Genomic DNA, 27,356 nt, shown 5'->3' with positions numbered 1-27,356 from the left:
TGGCCTGGAGAAAGGCAGCTTGATCCTAGCTCGGCGTCGCAGGTGAGGGTGGCGTCGGAAGCAGTGCCGGCGGATACGATGCTGAAGGCAGTAGGGCCGGCTGGGGAGTGTAGTAGGCATTGGCCGGCTGTGGTGGCGGTGGCGTCGGGAGCAGGGCCGGCTGAGGTGTGTAGTAGGCACCGCCGTCGGTGCTGTAATGACCATAAGGAGCATATGTCGGGGCGGCGTGATAGGCATTGGCCGGCTGTCGGGGGTTGAGAACCCCGGGAGCACCAGTAGGCGGCCGAAGGCTGGGTTGCCAGGCACCTGAGTATGCCGGCGGAGCACCGAGGGTGGACGGAGCGGACCAGGGCATGGGCCATGCTTGAAGAAGCCCCGTCCAAGGATCATGAGGAGGCCGCCATGCAACCGCAGATGGAGCACTGGTGGGTGGTGCAGGACTCGGTGCTGGTGATGTCGACGGCGGCCTATAGATAGGGTTTTTGCCGCGGTAGTTCGGACTAGGACGCCAGCCTGGGGGCGGTTGAACAGATGACGATGCGGACGGCCCGGCGGCAGGAGCCGGCCTGGAAGGCGGCACTGGTGTAGACGACAGAGGAGGACGAGCCGCAGCATGGAAGACCTTGGGGCGAGAGTCCTTGCGAGCTTGTGTTTCCGCCGCGAGTTGTAGCAAGGAACGAACTTCAGCGAAGGTAGGAGGGGGCCGTATCATCGGTATGAACGACGCTTGCTTGTCAAAGTCTTCGCTGAGGCCGACGACGACGATATTGATTAGCTGTGAGTCGCTAACTGTATCGCCGAGTTCGCGGAGCTCATCACCAATGGTCTTAACGCGCTGGCAGAACAGGTTCACCGGGGCGTCTCCTTGCACCATATTGCGAAGCTCGGTGTGGAGAGCGTTTTTCCGAGCGTCGGTGTTGCTTTGGAAGAGCTGACGGAGGGAGTGCCAGATGTTGGCAGCGGTGGCGCCGTCGTGATCGAGCATGTTGAAGATCTCGGTGGTGATGCGGGTGTAGAACCACTGGACGATCGTGAGATCGTCTTTCAACCATCGCGGATCGTCGGGGCGGGGAAGACAGTTGGCGGCGACATGCGAGCGAAGGTTGCAGCGGCCGAGGTGGAGATTGAAGAGATGTCTCCAATGGTAGTAGTTGTGGGCGGCGAGATCAAGAACTATGGGGATGTAGGGGCTGACGTCGGAGATTGTGTCAGCAAGAGATATTGGTGCGGCGAGGATGGGTGCAGGGTAGTTTTGTGGAGCTATGGTGAGGGCCGAGAGAGAAGCGGCCGCGGCATTGGCAGCCTTGGCGATGAGTGCGGCCCGGCGCTCGAAGTAGCCGGGCGGCGGCGGCGGCGGTGGCGTTGGCGGAGCCATACCCTAAACCCTGGGACCGGTATCTGATTCCATGAAAGCTGAATAAAACTGTTGCTTATTGATGATTTGGTGCGGCATACAAGAGTATATAAGAGGGTACAAACCGACTTGGGGTAGGGGTACAAAACTGACTTGGACTAGAAGTCGTATACCATAATGACTACTCTAACAGAAACCATTGCGATGTGTACACGGATCACAAGAGTTTGAAGTACATCTTCACAGAGAAGGAGCTTAACCTCAGGCAGAGGAGATGGTTGGAGCTCATAAAGGATTATGACATGAAGCTGCATTATCATCCAGGAAAGGCCAATGTCGTAGCAGACGCCTTGAGCCATAAGAGTTATGTTAACACCCTTGTAAACGGAGGGATGCCAAAGGAGTTAGCCGAGGATCTCAGGGAACTATGTTTGGAGATAGTCCCTAGAGGTTTTGTTGCAGCAATGGAGGGCCAGTCTACATTATTGGGAAAGATTCGAGAAGCTCAGAAGGATGACAAGGAGATTGCCGAGATAAAGGAGAAGATGAGCGAAGGGAAAGCCAAATGTTTTCGTGAGGATGAGCATGACACCTTATGGTTTGAGGACCATATATATGTGCCCAATAATGCAGAGATCAGGAAATTGATACTACAGGAAGCTCATGACTCGCCATACTCGATACACCCCGGAAACACCAAGATGTATTTGGATTTGAAAGAGCATTTATGGTGGACCGGTATGAAGAAGGATATTGCCGAGTATGTAGCAGTATCTGATGTATGTCAGAGAGTGAAGGCAGAACATCAGAAGCCAGCAGGATTACTGCAGCCTATGCCGATACTCGAATGGAAGTGGGATAAACTTGGCACGGATTTCATCACCGGATTGCCCAAGACTCGATCAGGATATGATTCTATCTGGGTAGTAGTTGACCGCTTGACCAAAGTGGCTCACTTTATTCCAGTGAAAACCACGTATACCGGTGTGAAGTTGGCCAAGATATATATGACCAGGATCGTATGTCTGCACGAAGTTCCGAGGACCATCATATCAGATAGAGGAATACAGTTTACTTCAAAGTTTTGGCATCAGTTGCACCAAACTTTGGGTACGAGGCTATAGTTCAGGACAGCATTTCATCCGCAGACAGATGGACAGACCGAGAGAGTCAACCAGATTCTGGAGGATATGTTGAGAGCTTGTGCGCTAAATTATGGATCTAGTTGGGATGACAACTTGCCCTACGCGGAGTTCTCATACAACCACAGCTACCAGGCTAGTTTGAAGATGGCACCGTTAAAAGCCCTGTATGGAAGAAGGTGCAGAACACCGTTGATGTAGGATGAAGTTGGAGACCGCCAGTTGTTTGGACCGGATTTGATTAAGGAATCTGAAGAGAAGGTTAAGCTGATTCGATATAGACTGAAGGTAGCTCAGTCCCGACAGAAGAGTTATGCAGATTCAAAACGCAAGGAGGTAGTCTATGAAATCGGAGACAGAGCATATCTGCGAGTATCACCTCTTCGAGGAGTTAAGCGTTTTGGAGTTAAGGGAAAGTTAGCCCGAGGTTTGTAGGACCGTATCATGTTTTGGAACGCATGGGAGAAGTTGCCTACAAGATGGAGTTACCTGAAGAACTGTCAGGAGTACATGATGTGTTTCACGTTTCCCAGTTGAAGAAGTGCCATGCAGAGATGGCCGATATTCCTCTAAGAGATACAGTGCCCCTGGAAGCGATTCAGTTGGACAGTGATTTGACATATGAGGAGAAACCAGTCAAGATTCTTGAGTTTGCCAGCCGAGTTACACGCAGCAGGTTTATCAAGTTTTGCAAAGTTCAGTGGAACCACCATACCGAGGAGGAAGCCACCTGGGAACGAGAAGATGATCTACGAAAAGACCACCCACACCTATTTTCCAGCCAACCCGAATCTCGAGGGCGAGATTCATCCTAAGGGGGTAGGTTTGTAACATCCCAAATTTTCAATTTGGAATGTTATACATAGGTCATTCTTGCATATCATATTTTTATTGCATTTTGTTTTGCGATCCTCAAAATTGTAAGCAACTCAAGGACCCTCGGAGAGAGTTGGGGATTTCACGGTTTTCCATATTTGAATTTTATCAAATATTGAAACAAGGATCACGCTGGTTTTAGTTTATTTTTCTCTCCGAAAATATTTCATATTAAATATATGAGAGGAGATAATATGACTTCTCCAAAATAAATGAAATATTGGAGGAAAAATATTAAAATCAAATATTTGATTTTTTTTGGATTTTATTGCTATTTTTTTGCATAGGAAAAATACGCGTTTTTCAAAATAGCATTATAGGCCCAAATAAATGTTCACCTTGTCCGGAATATTTTTAGAGGACGGGGAAGATTTATTTCGGGATTTTTGGAGTCCGTTTAGTATTTCTGTTCTTTCTTTTTCTGCATGTCGGATTGCTTTTTTTTTTAAAAGAGGTGTAACCGACTCCAGGCCGTACCTGGCCAGGACACCTCGGGCCGGCCATTTTAAGCCGTGACCCCAGGGCCCCGACAGCCTAGCCGCCCCACGCCCCCTCGCACACCCTAGCCCGAGCCGCCGCCTCGCTACCCGCCGCCACCTCGCCGTCGCCGCTGCGAGCCGCCACCGCCCGCGAGCCGCCCCGCCGGAGCCGGCCGTCGCCTCGCCAGAATCCCGCCGGACTCGAGGTGGCCGCCGCCGGTTTTTCTTTTAAAACCGTTCGGTTTTTTTATAAACCCTAGTTCGTTTTTTTTATCGGTTCGTCGGTTTTCTCGGTTTAGTTTATTTAGCGGACGTTCGTCCGTACGTTCGTTTTAACGAACGGTTTTCGCCCGTTAGTCGCAGACAGCGAACGTTCGTTCGTTAGCCTGTTCGTCAGTTTTTCTTTTTCTCGGATTTTTCGCGATTATTTTCGATCGCGATTTCTGATCAGATTTTCGTTTTAGTTTATCTTTTCGCTCGTTTATCGGAATCGGGCGATTCAAGTGCCTAGATCTTCGGCTCGAAGCCCTCTTTCTATTTAACCAACTTGAACAAGATTTTGGTTCTGTAAAATTTGACTTTAGTCCAGATTAGTAAACGGATCTTGTTTCTTTCGCCGTTTGACTTTCGTTCCTCCGTTTGATTTGATTCTTTTTGCAAACCGGAGTTCTTAAGTTAAACTTTCTGGTTAGATCTTCTTATTTGAGTTTTACCCTTGCATCTTTGCTTGGTTGCTTATGTATGCTATTTTTTGTTTGCGATAGAATTCCCGGAGTGCGAAGTGTGCTACTATGAGTCACCAGGTTTTGCGGATCATCAGCAAGGCAAGTAACACATTGATCATATCCCTTTATTACCCAGTTTTTATGCATGAGCTACAACCCTCACACATTGCATGAGTAGGATCTCTTAATTTGTGGGTTTGGGAAGTAGATGATGAGGTAGAACCTATTACCTGTTTTCATATCAACCCTTGGGAGTTACTTCTACGTATTGCTTATATTGCTATGCTATGCTCGTAGACGTGGATTGGGTTTGAGTGTATCCATGACAGATGTGAGATTGTTAATTAATGGTTCAACTTAAGGTGGCAACTTTAATACACATCTGGGTGGATTGCTTGTTTGGGCACCCGGGGTATCCAGTGTTGTCCTAGGAGATCCCGGGGTATCCGTGTGATCATCCTACGGTCCGCCACCCAGGCTCAAAGGGATCGTGAGATTATTCATGCTAGAAACTTCCGTGTGCAGCCACAAGCCATTATGGGCTCTGGCATAGTTGAGTATGTTGTGTGACCTCTTTTAGTGGTGGGCTAGCAGATGTAGGGGAAAGTAGGTGTAACTTTTCACCTGGAGTAAAGAGTAAATGCTTCTGAAAGACTGTGTCTCGGTCATCCGTTTCTCAAACACCATGTAGTGCGAGAAATCCAACGGAGGAGATCGAGTCTTGTGGGGAAAAGTGCGCAAACCTCTACAGAGTGTACAATCTAATCATGGTTAGCCGTGTCCCCGGTTATGGACATCTTGAGTATCTAGTACTTGGATTTTCCTATTGTATCTCATCACTCTAATTTAATTTGGTGGGTTAATAATTACCTTTAATTGGGATTGAGATGGGGGTGCCATTCTCAATGATGTTTCAACTACCATGATAGTTAAATAAAATTTATTCCTTTGTTGTAGGGAAAAATTGGCTTTTTCACAAAATCATATAACCATAGAGCCTCCACTAGCCATATATGCATATAGTGATAGCATTGTCTGTTCATTGCTCTACTATGTTATATTGCCAGCATATTCCATGTGCTGACCCATTTTTGGGCTGCAACGTATTATGTTGCAGACTTTTCAGACGAGGAGTAAGGTTCGCTAGGTCGTTGTCGTGCAGCTCAGCTATGTCGTTGGAGTTGATGGACTCACTTTATCTTCCAAGTCTTCCGCTGTTATCGTATTAGATGGCCTTAAGCCATATTTATTGTACTAATTCTCTTTGGAGACATTCGATGTAATAAGTGTGTGATTGCTACTTTGTTATAAATCCTTCGAGTACTGTGTGTGTCAGCATTACCGATCCAGGGATGACACTGAAGCACAGAGACTTGACCGTTTGGGGTCGGGTCGCTACACACACACACACAAAGAGAGAGAGAGAGATGGAGAGAGAGGGAGCGGGACCAACAAGGTTTGTGTGTTGGATGCGTGCGACAGAATTGAAGATTGTCGGTGAGAGAGAGATAGAAAGAGAGAGCAGGAGTCCGGGAGAGGGGGAGGTCGCGTTTTATGCATCAAAGACTGATATAAACCATGTTTCGATATAAACTTGCATTCAAATATTTAAATTGGAGAACATGTTGTCTGCAATCCACACATGAACAGAGATATGCGTATATCAAACAAGTTCATTAATTTGACTCTCAACATGTTCATGGAGTACTATAATACTGTACAACATGCTACTCGATTGAGGTGTTTAATTTTGGATTTAGTTCACTATTTTGACCTAGTGAACGAGCTATTTCATTGAATCGAGATATTTCATTTTGGGTTTGATTCCCGATTTTGAGTGGGTCAACTATTTGTCATATAGTAAATCGCTAGCAACGATCATGTAAAAACACATTACTCCCGAGCATCATCTCTCCATCTAAAAAAGAAGTGGCAAGCTAATATTTCAAAATTAGATTCGAATCGACTTGGTAAGGTAGATGTGGATGCTCGTTCTCCCAAAATTTGAATGAACCGTTAAACACCCTCTGCTCGGTGGAATTCGCCCGAGCAAATAATTGGGAAACGCGAAATTACCGGCCTATGTGGGACACGCATCAATTGGCCCGTTGTACATCGAGGGTAGGTTCGTAACTTCATCCAAGCGCGCCTTCTCCTCGGCCGAAATGACATGTGCCAAATAATTCATAAACCATGGTCGGCAAAACACCCTCTCCTCGCTCGAAATAGCTCGCGCCCATTATTTCAAAACACGCTCTCCTCGCCCGAAATCGCTGCGCCCACTATATTTCAAAACACGCCCTCCTCACCCGAAATCGCTCGCGCCCACTATATTTCAAAACACGCTCTCCTCGCCCGAAATCGCTCGCGCCCAGTATATTTCAAAACACGCCCTCCTTGCCTGAAATCACTCGCGCCCACTATTTGGGAGAAGCAAAGTTACTCTACTATCCTCGACCCTCAGTACACAGACCCAAGCCGAGAAGCCTAAAGGCAGGGGTAGAACTGTAACTCCCCCACATTTCAGACAAATGCGTCCGTAAGACATGGTTCCCCCTCCCAATTCCCCATTCATACCTCGTGGGCACCAAATCACCTTCTCCCCGGAAGCTCCCTTCTCCCGAGCTGCGAAACCTCAGCCCCTCCTCCATGGCGCCCCCACCGCACCAAATTCACAGCCGCCCTCCTCTCTAATCCCGGAGACACTGTCCATTTGCTGTCGTGCACTGGGCCGTGTGCCTCTTACTCCGTGTTGTCGGAGCTGCCTCGACGACGGTCGCGTGAACCATACCGGAGCCGACTCATCTCCGCCGTTGTTCACGGCGCTAGAGCGGCTCCAACTTTGGACCCGTCCAGAGCCCCGGCGCTGCTTCCCCGTAGCCGTTGACCATCGCGACATCTCTACTTCCCTGCCGCCGGTAGCCACCGCAACCGCGCCGGCCTCACCGACTAGGCAGCTGTAGCTGCCTACTTCACCAGGCCACCAGATAGGTCGCACCCTCATCTCAAATCACTTTATTTAGGTGTTAGTTGTATGAATTTTTATTCTGGGCCAATCGATTCCCAATGGGAAGCAGCACCCCTCGAGCCGACGGAGCTCCTAGGCTGCCGGTTAGCTGGGGTCTAACGTAGGGGTGCGGGGGCGCAAGTTTGCCGCGGAAGCAGCGCTTAGATGGCTATCTTAGAGTTGCGTGGGTTGAAGCTGCTGCCGCCGCTGGATCTGGATGATGATACGTCGCCAACGTATCTATAATTTTTTATTGTTCCATGCTATGATATATTCTGTTTTGGATGTTTAATGGGCTTTACTATACACTTTTATATTATTTTTTGGGACTAACCTACTAACCCAAGGCCCAATGCAAATTGCTGTTTTTTTTGCCTATTTCAGTGTTTCACAGAAAAGAAATACCAAACGGAGTCCAAAAAGAATTAAAGCTTCGGGAGCGTGATTTTTGGAACAAACATGATCCAGAGGACTTGGAGTGGATGTCAAGAAATCAACAAGGAGGCCATGAGGCAGGGAGGCGCGCCTGCCCCCCTGGGCACGCCCCCACCCTCGTGGGACCCTCGCAGCTCCACCGACCTACTTCTTCCTCCTATATATACCCATGTACCCCGAAACCAACCAGGGGCACCACAAAACCCTATTTCCACCGCCGCAACCTTCTGTACCCGTGAGATCCCATCTTGGGGCCTTTTTCGGTGCTCCGCCGGAGGGGGAATCGATCACAGAGGGCTTCTACATCAACACCATAGCCTCTCCGATGATGTGTGAGTAGTTTACCACAGACCTTCGGGTCCATAGTTATTAGCTAGATGGCTTCTTCTCTCTCTTTGGATCTTAGTACAAAGTTCTCCTCGATCTTCTTGGATATCTATTCGATGTAACTCCTTTTGCGGTGTGTTTGTCGAGATCTGATGAATTGTGGGTTTATGATCAAGATTATCTATGAACAATATTTGAATCTTCTCTGAATTCTTTTATGTATGATTGGTTATCTTTGCAAGTCTCTTCGAATCTTCAGTTTGGTTTGTCCTACTAGATTGATCTTTCTTGCAATGGGAGAAGTGCTTAGCTTTGGGTTCAATCTTGCGTTGCTCGATCCCAGTGACAGTAGGGAAACGACACGTATTGTATTGTTGCCATCGAGGATAAAAAGATGGGGTTTATATCATATTGCTTGAGTTTATCCCTCTACATCATGTAATCTTGCCTAATGCGTTACTCTGTTCTTATGAACTTAATACTCTAGATGCATGCTGGATAGCGGTTGATCTGTGGAGTAATAGTAGTAGATGCAGGCAGGAGTCGGTCTACTTGTTGCGGACGTGATGCCTATATACATGATCATGCCTAGATATTCTCATAATTATGCACTTTTCTATCAATTGCTCGATAGTAATTTGTTCACCCACCGTAATACTTATGCTATCTTGAGAGAAGCCACTAGTGAAACCTATGGCCCCCGGTTCTATTTTCCATCATATTAATCTCCCATCAACTAGCTATTTCTGGTGTCGTTTATTTTGCAATCTTTACTTTTAATCTTTATCATAAAAATACCAAAAATATTATTTTATCACCTCTATCAGATCTCACTTTTGCAAGTGGCCATGAAGGGATTGACAACACCCTTATCGCGTTGGCTGCAAGGTTCTTATTTGTTTGTGTAGGTACGAGGGACTTGCGTGTGGCCTCCTACTGGATTGATACCTTGGTTCTCAAAAACTGAGGGAAATACTTACGCTACTTTGTTGCATCACCCTTTCCTCTTCAAGGGAAAACCAACGCATGCTCAAGAGGTAGCAAGAAGGATTTCTGGCGCCGTTGTCGGGGAGTCTACGCTCAAGTCAAGACATACCAAGTACCCATCACAAACTCTTATCCCTCGCATTACATTATTTGCCATTTGCCTCTCGTTTTCCTCTCCCCCACTTCACCCTTGCCGTTTTATTCGCCCTCTGTTTCCGTTCGCCTCTTTTTCACTTGCTTCTTGTTTGCTCGTGTGTTGGATTGCTTGCTTGTCACGATGGCTCAAGATAATACTAAATTGTGTGACTTTGCCAATACCAACAACAATGATTTTCTTAGCACTCCGATTGCTCCTCTTACCAATGCTGAATCTTGTGAAATTAATGCTGCTTTGCTGAATCTTGTCATGAAAGATCAATTCGCCGGCCTTCCTAGTGAAGATGCCGCTACCCATCTAAATAGCTTTGTTGATTTCTGTGATATGCAAAAGAAGAAAGATGTGGACAATGATATAGTCAAATTGAATCTATTTCCTTTTTCGCTTAGAGATCGTGCTAAAACATGGTTTTCATCTTTGCCTAAAAATAGTATTGATTCTTGGAATAAGTGCAAAGATGCTTTTATCTCTAAATATTTTCCTCCCTCTAAGATCATCTCACTTAGAAACGATATTATGAATTTTAAGCAACTTGATCATGAACATGTTGCACAAGCTTGGGAGAGAATGAAATTAATGATACGTAATTGCCCTACACATGGTTTGAACTTATGGATGATCATACAAAAATTTTATGCCGGATTGAATTTTGCTTCTAGAAATCTTTTAGATTCGGCCGCGGGAGGCACTTTTATGGAAATCACTTTAGGAGAAGCTACTAAACTCCTAGATAATATTATGGTTAAATATTCTCAATGGCACACTGAAAGATCTACTAGTAAAAAGGTGCATGCAATTGAAGAAATTAATGTTTTGAGTGGAAAGATGGATGAACTTATGAAATTATTTGCTAATAAGAGTGTTTCTTCTGATCCCAATGATATGCCTTTGTCTACTTTGATTGAGAATAATAATGAATCTATGGATGTGAATTTTGTTGGTAGGAACAATTTTGGTAACAGCGCTTATAGAGGAAACTTTAATCCTAGGCCGTATCCTAGTAATTCCTCTAATAATTATGGTAATTCCTACAACAACTCTTATCAAAATTTTAATAAGATGTCCTCTGATTTTGAGACTAGTGTTAAAGAATTTATGATTTCTCAAAAGAATTTCAATGCTTTGCTTGAAGAAAAATTGCCTAAGATTGATGATTTGGCTAGGAACGTGGATAGAATTTCTCTTGATGTTGATTCTTTGGAACTTAGATCTATTACACCTAAGCATGATATCAATGAGTCTCTCAAGGCTATGAGAATTTCCATTGATGAGTGCAAAGAAAGAACCGCTAGGATGCGTGCTAAAAAGGATTGCTTTGTGAAAGCGTGTTCTTCTAGTTTTCATGATAATAAGGATGAAGATCTAAAAGTGATTGATGTGTCTCCTATTAAATCTTTGTTTTGCAATATGAATCTTGATAATGATGGGACTGGAGATGAGTCAACTTTAGTTAAAAGGCGTCCCAATGATTCGGAGTTTTTAGATCTTGATGCAAAAATTGGTAAAAGTGGGATTGAAGAGGTCAAAACTTTACATAGCAATGAACCCACTATTTTGGATTTCAAGGAATTTAATTATGATAATTGTTCTTTAATAGATTGTATTTCCTTGTTGCAATCCATGCTAAATTCTCCGCATGCTTATAGTCAAAATAAGGCTTTTACCAAACATATCGTTTATGCTTTAATGCAATCTTATGAAGAAAAGCTTGAATTGGAAGTTTCGATCCCTAGAAAACTTTATGATGAGTGGGAACCTACTATTAAAATTAAAATTAAAGATCATGAATGCTATGCTTTGTGTGATTTGGGTGCTAGTGTTTCCACGATTCCAAAAACTTTGTGTGATATGTTAGGTTCTCGTGAATTTGATGATTGTTCATTAAACTTGCACCTTGCGGATTCCACCATTAAGAAACCTATGGGAAGAATTAATGATGTTCTTATTGTTTCAAATAGGAATTATGTGCCCGTAGATTTCATTGTCCTTGATATAGATTGCAATTCTTCATGTCCTATTATTCTTGGTAGACCTTTCCTTAGAACGATTGGTGCAATTATTGATATGAAAGAAGGGAATATTAGATTCCAATTTACGTTAAGGAAAGGCATGGAACAATTTCCTAGAAATAAAATTAAATTACCTTATGAATCTATTATGAGAGCTACTTATGGATTGCATGCCAAAGATGGCAATACCTAGATCTATCCTTGCCTTTATGCCTAGCTAGGGGCGTTAAACGATAGTGCTTGTTGGGAGGCAACCCAATTTTATTTTTGTTTCTTGCTTTTTGGTTCTGTCTAGTAATAAATCTTTGATCTAGCATATGGTTATATGTGTTTTTATGTTTTAATTAGTGTTTGTGCCAAGTAGAACCTTTGGGAAGACTTGGGTGAAGTCTTTTTGATCTTGCTGTAAAAAACAGAAACTTTAGCGCTCACGAGATTAGCTACAACTTTTTACTGGAGAGTGATATTTAGTTGATTCTTTTTGAAGATGATTATTTGATAAATTTCTCACGTCCAGCAATTTATTTTAGAATTTCCAGAAGTATGCGTTTGATACAGATTACTACAGACTGTTCTGTTTTTGACAGATTCTGTTTTTCGTGTGTTGTTTGCTTATTTTGATGCATCTATGGCTAGTATCGGAGGTTTTGAACCATAGAGAAGTTGGAATACAGTAGGTATAACACAAATATAAATAAAGAATGAGTTCATTACAGTATCTTGAAGTGGTGTTTTGTTTTCTTTCGCTAACGGAGCTCACGAGATTTTCTGTTAAGTTTTGTGTTGTGAAGTTTTCAAGTTTTGGGTAAAGATTTGATGGATTATGGAACAAGGAGTGGCAAGAGCCTAAGCTTGGGGATGCCCAAGGCACCCCAAGGTAAAATCCAAGGACAACCGAAAAGCCTAAGCTTGGGGATGCCCCGGAAGGCATCCCCTCTTTTCTCTTCGTCAATCGGTAACTTTACTTGGAGCTATATTTTTATTGACCACATGATATGTGTTTTGCTTGGAGCGTCTTGTATGATTTGAGTCTTTGCTTTTTTAGTTCACCACAATCATCCTTGCTGTACACACCTTTTGGGAGAGACACACATTAATCGGAATTTTATTAGAATACTCTATGTGCTTCACTTATATCTTTTGAGCTAAACAATTTTGCTCTAGCACTTCACTTATATCATTTAGAGCACGGTGGTGGTTTTATTTTGTAGAAATTATTGATCTCTCATGCTTCACTTATATTATTTTGAGAGTCCTTTAGAACAGCATGGTAATTTTCTTTGGCTATAAAATTAGTCCTAATATGATAGGCATCCAAGATGGATATAATAAAAACTTTCATATAAGTGCATTGAATACTAGGAGAAGTTTGATACTTGATGATTGTTTTGAGATATGGAGATAGTGATATTAAAGTTCTGCTTTGAGTAGTTGTAAATTTGAGAAATACTTGTGTTGAAGGTTGCAAGTCCCGTAGCATGCACGTATGGTAAACGTTATGTAACAAATTTGAAACATGAGGTGTTCTTTGATTGTCATCCTTATGAGTGGCGGTCGGGGACGAGCGATGGTCTTTTCCTACCAATCTACCCCCTAGGAGCATGCGCGTAGTGCTTGGTTTTTGATGACTTGTAAATTTTTGCAATAAGTATGTGAGTTCTTTATGACTAATGTTGAGTCCATGGATTATACGCACTCTCAACCTTCCATCATTGCTAGCCTCTTCGGTACCATGCATTGCCCTTTCTCACCTTGAGAGTTGGTGCAAACTTCGCCGGTGCATCCAAACCCCGTGATACGATACGCTCTATCACACATAAACCTCCTTATATCTTCCTCAAAACAGCCACCATACCTACCTATTATGGCATTTCCATAGCCATTCCGAGATATATTGCCATGCAACTTTCCACCGCTCCGTTTATTATGACACGCTTCATCATTGTCATATTGCCTTGCATGATCATGTAGTTGACATCGTATTTGTGGCAAAGCCACCATGCATATTATTTTATACATGTCACTCTTGATTCATTGCCCATCCCGGTACACTGTCGTAGGCATTCATATAGAGTCATATTTTGTTCTAGTATCGAGTTGTAATCATCGAGTTGTAAATAAATAGAAGTCTGATGATCATCATTAATAGAGCATTGTCCCAAAAAAGGCCAAATAAAAAAAGAAGGCCCAAAAAAAAGAAAAATAAAAAGAGAAATAAAAAGGGACAATGCTACTATCTTTTTTCCACACTTGTGCTTCAAAGTAGCACCATGATCTTTATGATAGAGAGTCTCTTGTTTTTTCACTTTCATATACTAGTGGGAATTTTTCATTATAGAACTTGGCTTATATATTCCAACAATGGGCTTCCTCAAATGCCCTAGGTCTTCGTGAGCAAGCAAGTTGGATGCACACCCACTTAGTTTCTTTTTTTGAGCTTTCATACATTTATAGCTCTAGTGCATCCGTTGCATGGCAATCCCTACTCCTTGCATTGACATCAATTGATGGGCATCTCCCTATCCCGTTGATTAGCCGCGTCAATGTGAGACTTTCTCCTTTTTTGTCTTCTCCACACAACCCCCATCATCATACTCTATTCCACCCATAGTGCTATCCATGGCTCACGCTCATGTATTGCGTGAAAGTTGAAAAGGTTTGAGATTACTAAAGTATGAAACAATTGCTTGGCTTGTCATCGGGGTTGTGCAAGATGAGAGCATCTTGTGTGATGAAAATGAAGCATGGCCAAACTATATGATTTTGTAGGGATGAGCTTTCTTTGGCTATGTTATTTTGATAAGACATAATTGCTTGGTTAGTATGCTTGAAGTATTATTATTTTTATGTCAATATTAAACTTTTGTCTTGAATCTTATGGATCTAAATATTCTTGCCACAATAAAGAGAATTACATAGAAAATTATGTTAGGTAGCATTCCACATCAAAAATTCTGTTTTTATCATTTACCTACTCCAGGACGAGCAGGAATTAAGCTTGGGGATGCTTGATACGTCTCCAACGTATCTACAATTTTTGATTGTTCCATGCTATTATATATTCTGTTTTGGATGTTTAATGGGCTTTATTATACACTTTTATATTATTTTTGGGACTAACCTACTAACCCAAGGCCCAATGCAAATTGTTGTTTTTTTGCCTATTTTAGTGTTTCGCAGAAAAGGAATACCAAACGGAGTCCAAACGGAATGAAACCTTCGGGAGCATGATTTTTGGAACAAACGTGATCCAGAGGACTTGGAGTGGATGTCAAGAAATCAACGAGGAGGCCACGAGGCAGGGAGGCGCGCCTGCCCCCTAGGCACGCCCCCACCCTCGTGGGCCCCTCGCAGCTCCACCGACCTACTTCTTCCTCCTATATATACCCATGTACCCCGAAACCAACCAGGAGCACCACGAAACCCTATTTCCACCGCCGCAACCTTCTGTACCCGTGAGATCCCATCTTGGGGCCTTTTCCGATGCTCCGCCGGAGGGGGAATCGATCACGGAGGGCTTCTACATCAACGCCATATAGCCTCTCCGGTGATGTGTGAGTAGTTTACCACAGACCTTCGGGTCCATAGTTATTAGCTAGATGGCTTCTTCTCTCTCTTTGGATCTCAATACAAAGTTCTCCTCAATCTTCTTGGAGATCTATTCGATGTAACTCTTTTTGCGGTGTGTTTGTCGAGATCCGATGAATTGTGGGTCTATGATCAAGATTATCGATGAACAATATTTGAATCTTCTCTGAATTCTTTTATGTATGATTGATTATCTTTGCAAGTCTCTTCGAATTTTTAGTTTGGTTTGGCCTACTAGATTGATCTTTCTTGCAATGGGAGAAGTGCTTAGCTTTGGGTTCAATCTTGCGGTGTCCTTTCCTAGTGACAGCAGGGGTAGCAAGGCACGTATTGTATTATTGCCATCGAGGATAACAAGATGGGGTTTATATCATATTGCATGAGTTTATCCCTCTACATCATGTCATCTTGCCTAATGCGTTACTCTGTTCTTATGAACTTAATACTCTAGATGCATGCTGGATAGCGGTCGATCTGTGGAGTAATAGTAGTAGATGCAGGCAAGAGTCGGTCTACTTGTTGCAGACGTGATGCCTATATACATGATCATGCCTAGATATTCTCATAATTATGCACTTTTCTATCAATTGCTCGACAGTAATTTGTTCACCCACCGTAATACTTATGCTATCTTGAGAGAAGCCACTAGTGAAGCCTATGGCCCCCAGGTCTATTTTCCATCATATTAATCTCCCGTCAACTAGCTATTTCTGGTGTTGGTTATTTTGTAATCTTTACTTTTAATCTTTATCATAAAAATACCAAAAATATTATCTTATCGTCTCTATCAGATCTCACTTTTGCAAGTGGCCGTGAAGGGATTGACAACCCCTTTATCGCGTTGGTTGAAAGGTTCTTATTTGTTTGTGTAGGTACGAGGGACTTGCGTGTGGCCTCCTACTGGATTGATACCTTGGTTCTCAAAAACTGAGGGAAATACTTACGCTACTTTGCTGCATCACCCTTTCCTCTTCAAGGGAAAACCAACGCATGATCAAGAGGTAGCAGATGACAGCGAGTATTTGTGGATTGGCCCGGGGGCGGCGCAACCATGGCATTGCAGTGGGGCGGGGAGCAGGGTTGTGGTCGGGGCCATGGACGGTGGAGGCAGGCTGCTCTGCCGGTGGTCGCTGGCTCTTCGGGGAAGATTCCGAACAGTGTCATCCGGGAGGAACAAGATGGTCATCAAGCCATCCGGCGTAGATCGGACAGTACCAAAATAAAATAAAATCATGTGACCCAAATTTAGTCTTCAGTCAACAGATGTGTGACCACTCTCTTACCTTGCTGTTGATCTCTTAGGGTATTTCTTCAGATCAGAGAGATGTGTCGTTCTTAACATTATGCGTTTTCTGCATCTTCAGCCACACCGTCTTCCGACTCACCGCAGCTGCTCCAACAAGGGAAGCATGCACCAGAAGGGAGCTATAGTCCCCACTCAACAGTTTCCCGCATCGAATGCGCGTGCCAGACATGGACAGCCACAACAACTGCAGGGCCATCGACAAGTCAGCACATGACGCTCACTCCTATGGATGGCGACCAGATAGGTTGTACCCTCATCTTACTTGTGTGCAACATTTATGGCTTTGTTAATCATCTAAGCATTGAAAATAGATTATCAAATTTCACTGTATATTCATGCTGATCTCTTACGGGTCTTGTTCAGGAGTTAACGCTGTTCCATAGTTCAGCTAAGAGACTTGTTCTTTAGGTAAAGTTGTTCCATAGTTATCATCCATCAGCCAATGCTATCCCACAGGCTGGTGATTATAGTATTATACCACTTCTAGTATAACCTATGTTGTTCCTTAATACTTTTGTGTGCCATCTAGTTAATCTCGAGTACAAACGATACATATTCTGTATCTTCCATCTGTTTTCTCCCTTTAGTTTTTGAGACCTGTTGCTGCTAGTTAACCCCAGTCCTACTATTTATGTCGTCTCCTACAGGCACTCATTACATAAATATAACTACTAGTTGTCTTCCATGCATGTCAGATATAATTGCACACACCAATTTATCCACAAGAACCTCACGGAGCAATGTAACGGCCAACAAACTTGACGTCAATGATACCAAATATGATGCAACATGTAAAGGCAGTTCTTCACAAGACTTGCAGAAAGGTGATGAATCCTATTCACCCCATAAGGTCCTTGCTCTAACTTGGCCCTTGATATGGGTACAACATGCATATAATGTCCTAGAGTGCATCTACTCTGTTGCAATGCCTTGTGCTTAGCCTGCTGATCATGCATGTAAATATGGCATGCCTTCCTGTTTTTCAGTACCTATTCCATTCATGATATACCTATTCCATTCATGATAACATGTTTTCAAATTCAAGTACTGTCATTCTACTCTATCGCAATGCCACATGCTTAGTTTGGACATCATGCTTCTCAATATCTTATGCATTGTTATTCATTAGTATGTACTTCATCTGTCTACCATACCATGTTTTTTTACATTGAAGTGATGTTGTAGTGGTCTCTTGCAATGCCATCTTAGTTTCCCAATCATACACGCATATGTTGCCTTAGTGTTTTTCTGTATGTATTCCGCTAGCATACAGTTTTACATTCAAGTAGTGGTTTTTTACACTGTTGTCCTGTCGTATCCCTAGCTCGTACATCATACTCCCTCCGTCCGGATTACATGTCGCAGAAATGGATAAAACTGGATGTATCTAGAACTGAAATACGCCTAGACCCATCCATTTATTTCCGGATGGAGGGAATACATGCCAATATGTCATGCCTTTCTATTCTTCAGTACCTATTCCATCTCTGTTGTAGCATGTTTTATAATTGAAGCACCATTCTTCTATATAAGGCATTCAAGGGGAAGACGTCTATGTTAGAATCTGAAGGGTTACAAACCAGGTCTATGCAAAAGATCCAAACGCGAGGAGATAATAAACCAACTCCAGTTTTCATAGATACTACTCCAGGACAGAGAAACCCAACTCCTACTGATATTAAGCAGTTTCCAGTGGCCAAAGAACTAGTCTGCTCCAGTCCAGCAAAAATATGTCAACTCCATTCTAAGAAGCGTGTGCGTATCCTCACATCATGAAATTTTATAGCATTCTGATCATATTTTCTACATGTTTCTTACCCATCTCTCTTTTAGAAAATAAGCCTAAATGATAGAAGACTTCCTGCACTGGGATCGTATTCGAGGAAACTATCTTGCGGGAATTCTCTGTGCTCCAATGCTGATGTAAGTACCTGTTGAATATCACTATATTTTTACATCAGCATGTATTTTGTTAATCGGCATGAATCCAACCTTTATCTGATCTAAATTTAGTTGTAGCAAAATGTATAATTAAAGGCGACAATGTTGATCTTTGTAAGGAAAACTGCCTGGTAGTTTTGCATACTGAGCTGCATGAGTTTACTATCTCATATCATGCACATTACTGAATAGTAGTGCTGCTCTGGTTGCCCATTGATTCATTCATTGTGTCAATATTGCTTTCATATTACCTTACCCGGCTGATGATAGCTGTGCCATATTGTGTTAATTTGGTGTAGGCTGGTGTGGTCTGGTTGCCCAAATGTTCGTTGTGTCAATGTTGCTTTCCTATTATCTGACCTGGCCAATGATAGCAATGCTAGTGTGTTAATTTGGTGTAGGCTGCTGAAGATAAGAAGACAAACTCTGAAAACAGCAAGGCAGCCCCATTGTTTCTTTCCAATAAATCTAGGTCAGGTAATATGGCAATAACTCTTGATTAATCTGTTCGGTTCCCCTCCTAATTTATGTTATGATGCAGTGGTCAAGACACTCTCCACTATCAATAATACAAGCCTGCCAAAACCTCCATCTGAATCTGTTCAGTTTCCTCTGTCTCGAATGCAACGGAAAAAATGTATGTTTGTGAACCAATTAATGGCTGAAGCAATGATGGAAATGGTGGAGGAATCAGAGGTGCACATTCGTGCGCAACAACAACTGATCAATGATTTCAGAGACAGTGTAGCAAAGCAGCAAGAACTTTCCCACATGCTTATGGGCGTCATCCGCGCTGAGGTTGCAGATTGTGACGTTGTAGATCGTTAGGTTCTGTTCATTTATTTGCACTGGCATCAATCTTTGATTGCCCAGTGGATGTAATTTCATGTAATATATGCTGGATGTGCAACATTTTTCCCTGTATGCCGTACCTTTGCTTGATCGGTTTTGGTCCTGTGCATAATTGCTCGTCGTAATGGGCTCAAATTATCTAATTAGGCCTAAAGACATGTACGAACTTTAGTGGGCCCATTAAGTTAATGGGCCATTACCAGGCCAAAAGTTAATGGCCGGCCCTCTTACCTCCCGGGTCGTTAACAGGCCGACATCGAAGCGGGCAACAGGTGGGCCCATTTGATTTCACGGGCCGTTAACAGGCCATTACTAAGGTCGGGCTACATATGGCCCAACTATACCGTGGGCCTTTAGCAGGCCGAAAGAGACAACGGGCTCGTACTGGACCATGAAGAGCATGGGACGCTAAGAGGCCAAAAGTCAGGTCGTACTGTAAATGGCCCAACTGTGCTGTGGACCTTTAGCAGGTCGAAAGAGAAACCGGGTTGGTATTGGACCATGAAGAGCATGGGCCGTTAAAAGGACAAAACTCAGGTCCGACTACAAATGGCCCAAATCATTTATGGGCCGTCAACAGGCTGAAAGACACACCGGGCCGGGAATTGGCCCAACACTTAAATCGGTCGCTAAAAGGCCAAAACTACGGTCCAACTATAAATGGCCCAACTCATTTATGGGCCGTCAACAGGCTGAAAGACACACCGGGCCGGAAATTGGCCCAACACTTAAATGGGTCGCTAAAAGGCCGAAAGATGTACATCCTGAAAATGGATCGCTTGAATGGGCCGTTAACAGGCCGAAATCACATCGGGCCGATATCGAGCCCAAATATATAGTGGGCTGTTAACGGGCTCGAACTGACGATGGGCTGCAATGGTGTCAAATCTTTAACGGGCCGTTGACGGGCCGAATTGGCACATCTCATATGGGCCGTGGGCTTAAATGGACCTGACATAAGTAGGCCTTATATGGGCCGGACTGCTAATTTTTACTGGGCCGGCCTTTTTCATAGGAATGGGACACTGTTGGGCCGTGCCACGTGTCGACCTATCATAGGCGCCTCCTGTCCAATGAATGGATGACATCTGTCCCAACGGTTAGCCAACACGTGTTTCCTCCGGCCAATGAGAATTTTACACGTGGAAAATCCTCATTGATCCGGGCTGTTAGCGGGTTATCGGATCCAAAACCGGACCCGATAGCTTAGCGGCGTTCCGTTACGGCGGATGCCACATGTCGGTCACCCTTGATGAAAGCACTTCCATGACGCGCGATTTATCGTCATGGAAGTGGACACTTCCGTGATGATAATTTTGGTAATGTCATGGAACACTTCTATGACAGCACAGGTATGACTATCTTGATTCTGTCATAAAATTGTCATGGATGTACATGCATGACAGAAAACGTGACCTACTGTGACAAACACGTATCATCACGGAAGTGTCTCTTTTTTGTAGTGATGACATCCCTGCAGTCTTGATTTATGTAAAGGGAAATATTGTGTACTACAGATTTTGTTGCATAGAAAGGGACGCGCTGCAGAAAATGGTAGCATTGTTAAAGAATATGGTAACATGCAAATATGGGCGAAATTGAAAGAACTGTACAACAGTTGAAATCAAAGGACAAAAATATATAATTAAACAGATAGGGTAACCATGATGTCATGGAAATATGAGAGTAATCGAAAGAACAATACATCATTAATTTTCCTAATACAGAAAGAAGAGGGGAAATCCCCTTTGACGTATATGCTGCATGTGGCACCTTTTATCCAAATGCAGCAATATATAGTATATGTTCAGGAAAGTAGGCCATGCCAACCGATTTAGGGTGAGATTGAACATACCGTGCGCATCCTCAAGTCATCTGGTACGGTGAGATGGAACTCCATGGATGTCTGGTTGAGGCCGCAAAGTCCTGATGTGTCCGTGCACGGTACACTCTATGAATGAAAGAAAATCCTCAAATCAGCTCAAATAAAAATGAATTCAGGGCGATTTCGGCCGGGTGATTAAAGGAGGCAGATGAATTGGGATAAGAGATGAGATAATATCTCATTAAATTAGTTACCTTGTTGTCCATGAGAAAAAACCCTCAATACGGCGGACTCCCCAACCGGGCGGAGCTGGGTCGACCGCGAGCAGCGTCGAGAAAGTCGATGGTGATAGGCGGTGGCAAGCGGAAGTGGCGAAATGCGATGGGGTCTGCCTGCAACCTGGCGGCGGCGGCAGGCGGCGAGCTAAGTGGTTGCCGCGGTGACAGACGGTGCCATGCATAGACGCGGAGGAGCTTGTGCAGGTGTGAATGGGGACCGGAGGGGGTGGCGGGCGGGGTGAGGGTTTTTGTCATGTGGGGACTGTGAGGGTTTTCTTTTTTCTTTTTTGAATTGGGCGGTGAGGGTTTTCTGTCCCACAAAGAGTTTCGGAGGCAATGGTTTGCTAGAGCCAACCATGTGTGATTGACATAACAAGGAAAATGAAAGTCATTGCACACGGTTCCAATTCTGGGAACCGTGTGTGATTGACGTACTACCTCCGTCCTGGTTTATTGGTCCCCTTCGTAATTTGTACCAAATTTTGACCAAAGATTTAACTAACAAATGTTCATAGATGTCACCAAAAATTATATCATTGAACACTATGTTCAAATAAGCATCCAATGATATAATCTTTGCTGGCCTGCACTAACATTTTGTCAGTTAAATCTTTGGTCAAAATTTCACACAAATTACAAAGGGGACCAATAAACCAGGACGGAGGTAGATTCCATCAACCGAACTGATTGCATCCATATCCCACATTTAGACATAAGTAAACATAGATTAAACATACTCAGACATAGATAATAAGCGTACACAAGCATAGTTCAACTATAAGTACATAGTTCAACCATCATTAAGCATACTCAACCGTACATAGTTCGATCCCACATCTCATCTCATCTGCCAGAACGATCATGAAGCTTCTCCAGGTACTCGGCGTACGCGGCGTGCGCCACCCTGCGAGAATACTTCTGCTTGAAGGAGCCAACGGCTCGTCCTCCTGCATGCGCCAGAACACATTGATACGTGTCATGAAGCTTTTGGTTGCAAAATGGGCATCAATAGCCGCCGTCCCAGGTCCTAATACGACTGTTATGCATTCCCGCATAAAGCTCCCTGAGGATTTGCCTCTTGTACCTCTTATGGCCATCTTCATCCTCGCTGTCGAAATTGTCAGACAACACCTATACAAATAGTAAAAAAATGTGGCGTCAAATTAATGTTTACAAACTAATCTCTAGCGAACATTTGGCAGTTGCCAAAATTTGGCATCAAATCAATGTTTAAATGCCGTGAAGTAGGATTAGGGATTTATGGCTGTTTTTTTATACATATCCAGAGATTATGGTTCGATTTTTAAGCACAGTCGTCTATGTACAGACCAATCTTGAAGAAAATAATGGCACAAACATATATGTAGGTCATTCAAAATCAATTGTCAAGTCCTGGCTAGGAATTAATAACACGAACACTAACCCTAGTCGGATTACTAGCAGAAATCATTTGCACAGATGAAAAAACTAATCACTTATCACTTGTACCATTGAAACAATCAATACTCTACGTGGATCTAACGAAACTTACTCAGATTTCATGGATTGGGAGAACATAACCATAGGATTTCTATTCCAAAAAAGGGAAGGCAGGAGTAACCAGAGAAACCCTAGGATCTATTTGACACATAAATGGGTATAGATGACTAACCGGTTGTCCGTCGTCGTCGGAGTCGTTGCTGGAGTGGTCGTCGGAGTCGTCGCCAGAGTCGTCACCGGAGCCGGTGTGGACCTCCGGCTCCGGCTGTGGAAGCATGACGCCGTCAGGGTGCAGCGATACGTGATCGGCGGTAATGGCAACCTCTATCTCAATCTCCACGCCGTGCTCTAGTGCTTCAGTAGCCCCGGCGTCGCCACTCCCTCCGATGGGGCGCTTCAGCGGCATCCTCATACACTGACGGCTTTGAGGACTGAGAGCGACGTCGAGGATGCGAGCGGAGAGAGAGGATTGTGTGTGTGGTGAGGATGGGGGTTGTGGCCGCTCGGGCGCGCCATTAATATGGAGTAGTGGGAGAGAGGCGGGCGGCGGTCGAACCGCTGGCTCGCCTACCGCTGAGCCTGCGCAACGGACTGCTGGCGTGCCTGTCATTTCACACAGCTACTCGCACGCCTCCCAATGACACTGCGCAGCAAGCATGCCTCCCGTCAATTTACACACCTGCATGCATGCCTCCCGGTCTGCCTGTGTGTCGGACTGCTCGCATGCGTCCTATCAACTCACGCCTGCTCGCATGGCACACGGGTCGCGTGGCAACACATATATTGTTTTTCTATTTTGATGATTAATGTTGCCGCTTTATTGCTTAACCGAAGCATGACACGTATCCATTGTTGGTCTAACACCCATAGTTCGAATAAACAATCCGTTTGTGATATTGGTTCCCAATTATTAATAATCTACCGTTTGTAAGAAGATAAATATTACATTGAAATTGGTCTCAAATTTGACAAAAAAAGTACAATGCCACTTTGTATTGGTGTCCATATGACAACATGGTAAGTTTCATGAATTTCAAATAAATTTTCACTGGTGCACGTCGGTCCTAAACAAACGGTTTTAACCCCTTTCCGCGACGGCATCTGGAACCGTCGCCAAGTGAGTGTGGGCGATAGGGGGGTCCTTCCCACATGACCCAGAAACCGTCAGGGATATGCCCTCCTGGCACACACGTTCGGCAAAATGAGGTCGTGTGCGACCGGCGAGCGCTCAAATACGGAAATATGTACAGTAGAGCTAAAAATTACAATTATAAAGCGAAATTGTTTCCGGTCGCAAGTACATCCCACACAGTCAGTCCCCGCTAAACGTTTCCATTCGTATGTACATCCCACACAGTCGCTCCAAGGAAAACGTTTCCGTTCACAAGTACATCACACACAATTTTTCCCGTTAAATCGTTTGTGATAGCGTTGCCATTGCACACGACATTAATAATTTTATCGTTTGCGTTATTGAATGCATCACACACGGTGCATAGAAAGAAACTGTGTGGCAAAGGCTGTCCGTCACACACACTTTTTATGTGATAAACGTTTGCGCAAGGTGGCGTAACGCAAACAGTTTTCAAGAGAAAGTTGTGTGTGCAGTGGAGATTGATCGGACACGTAGTGGATCCTAGAAACGTTTCTGATCTCCACATATATCGCAGACGTTTCGCTTTCGCAAACAATTTGCAGTGTAATCCCTATTTAATCCATAATTAATCCAATTAATCCCTAATTTAAAAATCACATGTTATGAAATTGAAAGTAGGCAATCACTTATTTCATATCCAACCATGTTTATTACAAATATAGGTTCAACCACGAATCCATAATTCAATGCACAGGTACATATACTGAAGAACTACAGAAGCACCAAGTAAAGAATGATGAACCACAGTTGTACTAAAGACTATAAAGAGACAAGCGAAAGACATTATGGTTGCTGGAGAAGGTGAAGCGGAATGCCCATATTGTGCCCTCCTCCATGCGTATGGCGCGCACGACTCTAGGCCAACCCCTTGTGATGGCTGCCCATCCATCCTTCACTGTCTTCATTAGGACTTCTCGATGCTCATTGTAGTCTGGATGAAATACTTTAACCTTCATTGCGTGTCCACCAATCATGTACTTTGAGAGGTAATCTTGAGTGAACTTCTTCGGGAACCACTGGGAACGAAAAAGATTCAGACATTGTTGTCTAACAACTCATTATGGGCAGTAAAAAGAGAAGGCTGCAGAGTTTGTAGTTACCATCCTACAGCTCACTGTTGTGTTGGATAGAGCATAAACAAATAATTTGCTTGCCACCATTCATATCTTTTTGCTAATAATCCTTATCAGTTTCCTCACTTGATGCTTGTTCATCAATATCTCATTGCCCCATACGCAAAAAGGGTCGATGCGTGGATCCTTGCCAAGGGCATATGTACCTACAAGCAACAAGTCAATATTAGAAGCTAACTAGTGTCCAGGCCTGGATCTATATGCACTACATTATGGAACAATGGGGGGAGTACAAGCCGAGGAATGTAGCTAACCTCGGCGGAATATGGTGGCCACTCCCGTTGTTGTCCTGCATAAGTAGTGGAAAGGCATGATAAGTAAAACAATCTTAACATCAGACAAATATAGCAAAGGTAAACAACATCATCTCCAAATGCTAGCTTGAATGTGTTGGTTTCAGCATGCTGTTCAAGCAGATATAAAATGGAAGGCAATGTTACCGACAGCAGGCTTAACAGCCATCAAATATTGCAATTCAAACTGGTATTGTTGAAAATGAATAGAACGTAGGTAATGCTTAAACATCACACTGGATAAATGTGTAAAACTAAAATAAAGGGCATGTGTTAACTACACCAGGAATAACCGGAACCAAATATAGCCGTTCAAACTGGTATTGATGTAGTCGAGCGGCACAGTTCCGACTTGCACATAATGAACCACACATTGTGAATGACTGAATAAACAAGGCATCAATGACCAGTATAACAACCAAATATAGCCATTGGAAACTGGACAGAGTTACACTGCAACCAACCTAACAAGCAAATACAGATAAAGAGGGCATATGCTTGAAAACCGAACAAATGCTCACTGCAACCAACCTAACAAGCAGATAAAGATAAGAAGGGCATCTGCTTGATAACTCGACAAATGCTAAAAAAACAACCTAACAACCAAATACAGATGAACAAGGCATCTGCTTGATAACTGGACAAATGCTAAAAAAATCAACCTAACAACCAAATACAGATAAACAAGGCATCTGCTTGATAACTGGACAAATACTCACTTCAACCAAACTAAGAACCAAATACAGATAAACAAGGCATCTGCTCGATAATTAAAAAAATGCTCACTCCAACCAACCTAACAACCAAATACAGATAAACAAGGCATCTACTCACTATAAACAACCAAATATAGCCATTCGTGAAACTAAAGTGGACAATTCATAGTTAAACATCACATAGACCTATTAAACAATACATTCGTGCATAAATGAAATCATTAAACACGGCACAGTTAAAGCACCGCACGGGAAATGCTACTACAACAAAGGGTATAGGTTGGCAAGCTAGAAAAGGTAATATTTGCTGATAGAATGTTGCCTCACATTTCATGGACGGGATCCTTCCAGTTGGAAGAGCACAAACCCATGGTGCGCTCTCTGATGTCACAGATGGGTTGTTTCACCTTGGAAGAACCTTCGTGGGTGCCCTCCTCATGGTCATGGTCGTGGTCGATGAGATATGACTTGGCAATTGAGGATCCCAAGCCGCCGCCGTAGAACGTGTCCTTCAGAAGTGACAAAATGGGCTCGATGGCGTATAAAGCTCGCAAATCCTTGACCGCTTGGCGGAGGAGATCAGCGGCAGGGCCGTCGAAGAGATCGACAGCGGTTGAACCAGAGGGGTTGGGGTGGACCACTTAACCTATGACATGGCCCACGTGAAGCCATCGGTGTGGACGAGCTTGATGTCGTAGCCAGCTTTCCCGAGATACAGTAATATGCTAGCCCGCTGACATGAAGCCTTCGGCATGGCAACGTAGTCAACATCTTCGCCGGCTTCCACGGCGATGAGTTGCTCCGGGATCAACAGGTCGGGGCAAACGACGGCCACCTCGCCAACGTCCGCTAGAGAGGCCATGATAAACCTCTTCTTGGCCGAACGCTCGTCGGGCTCCCCGGGATACGTGGTCATGCTTAGGCTGCGACATTCTAGAGCAGGGGATGTGGATCTGGCGGGGAGGGACACCGCAGGCCTCATCTAAAACCTCAGGTGAGTGGGGCGACGGTATGGGAATCGCTGGATAACCTGAACTTTATTATCTAAGCTAGGAGGAATGGGCAAACCAGCAGGTGGGGGACTGTGGAGGGGGGTGGTGTTTGAGGATACGCCACGAGTACTGAAAATTTTAGTAATGGTGGGTGGAGATGGTGGTGGACGAGGGAGGGCGACGGTTCAAATGCCTCAGCTGCTAAAATTTTACTATAAGGTCGGTGCTGGAGGAGTGTGGGCGAAGGTTGAAGTACGGCGGCTACTAAAATTTGGGTAAAGGAATTGATGCAGGGCGGG

Source organism: Aegilops tauschii, chromosome 2 (genome assembly GCF_002575655.3).
Source record: "Aegilops tauschii subsp. strangulata cultivar AL8/78 chromosome 2, Aet v6.0, whole genome shotgun sequence".
NCBI lineage: Eukaryota > Viridiplantae > Streptophyta > Magnoliopsida > Poales > Poaceae > Aegilops > Aegilops tauschii.
The sequence above is the reverse complement of the archived record's forward strand: the minus strand, read 5'-3'. Positions refer to the sequence as shown.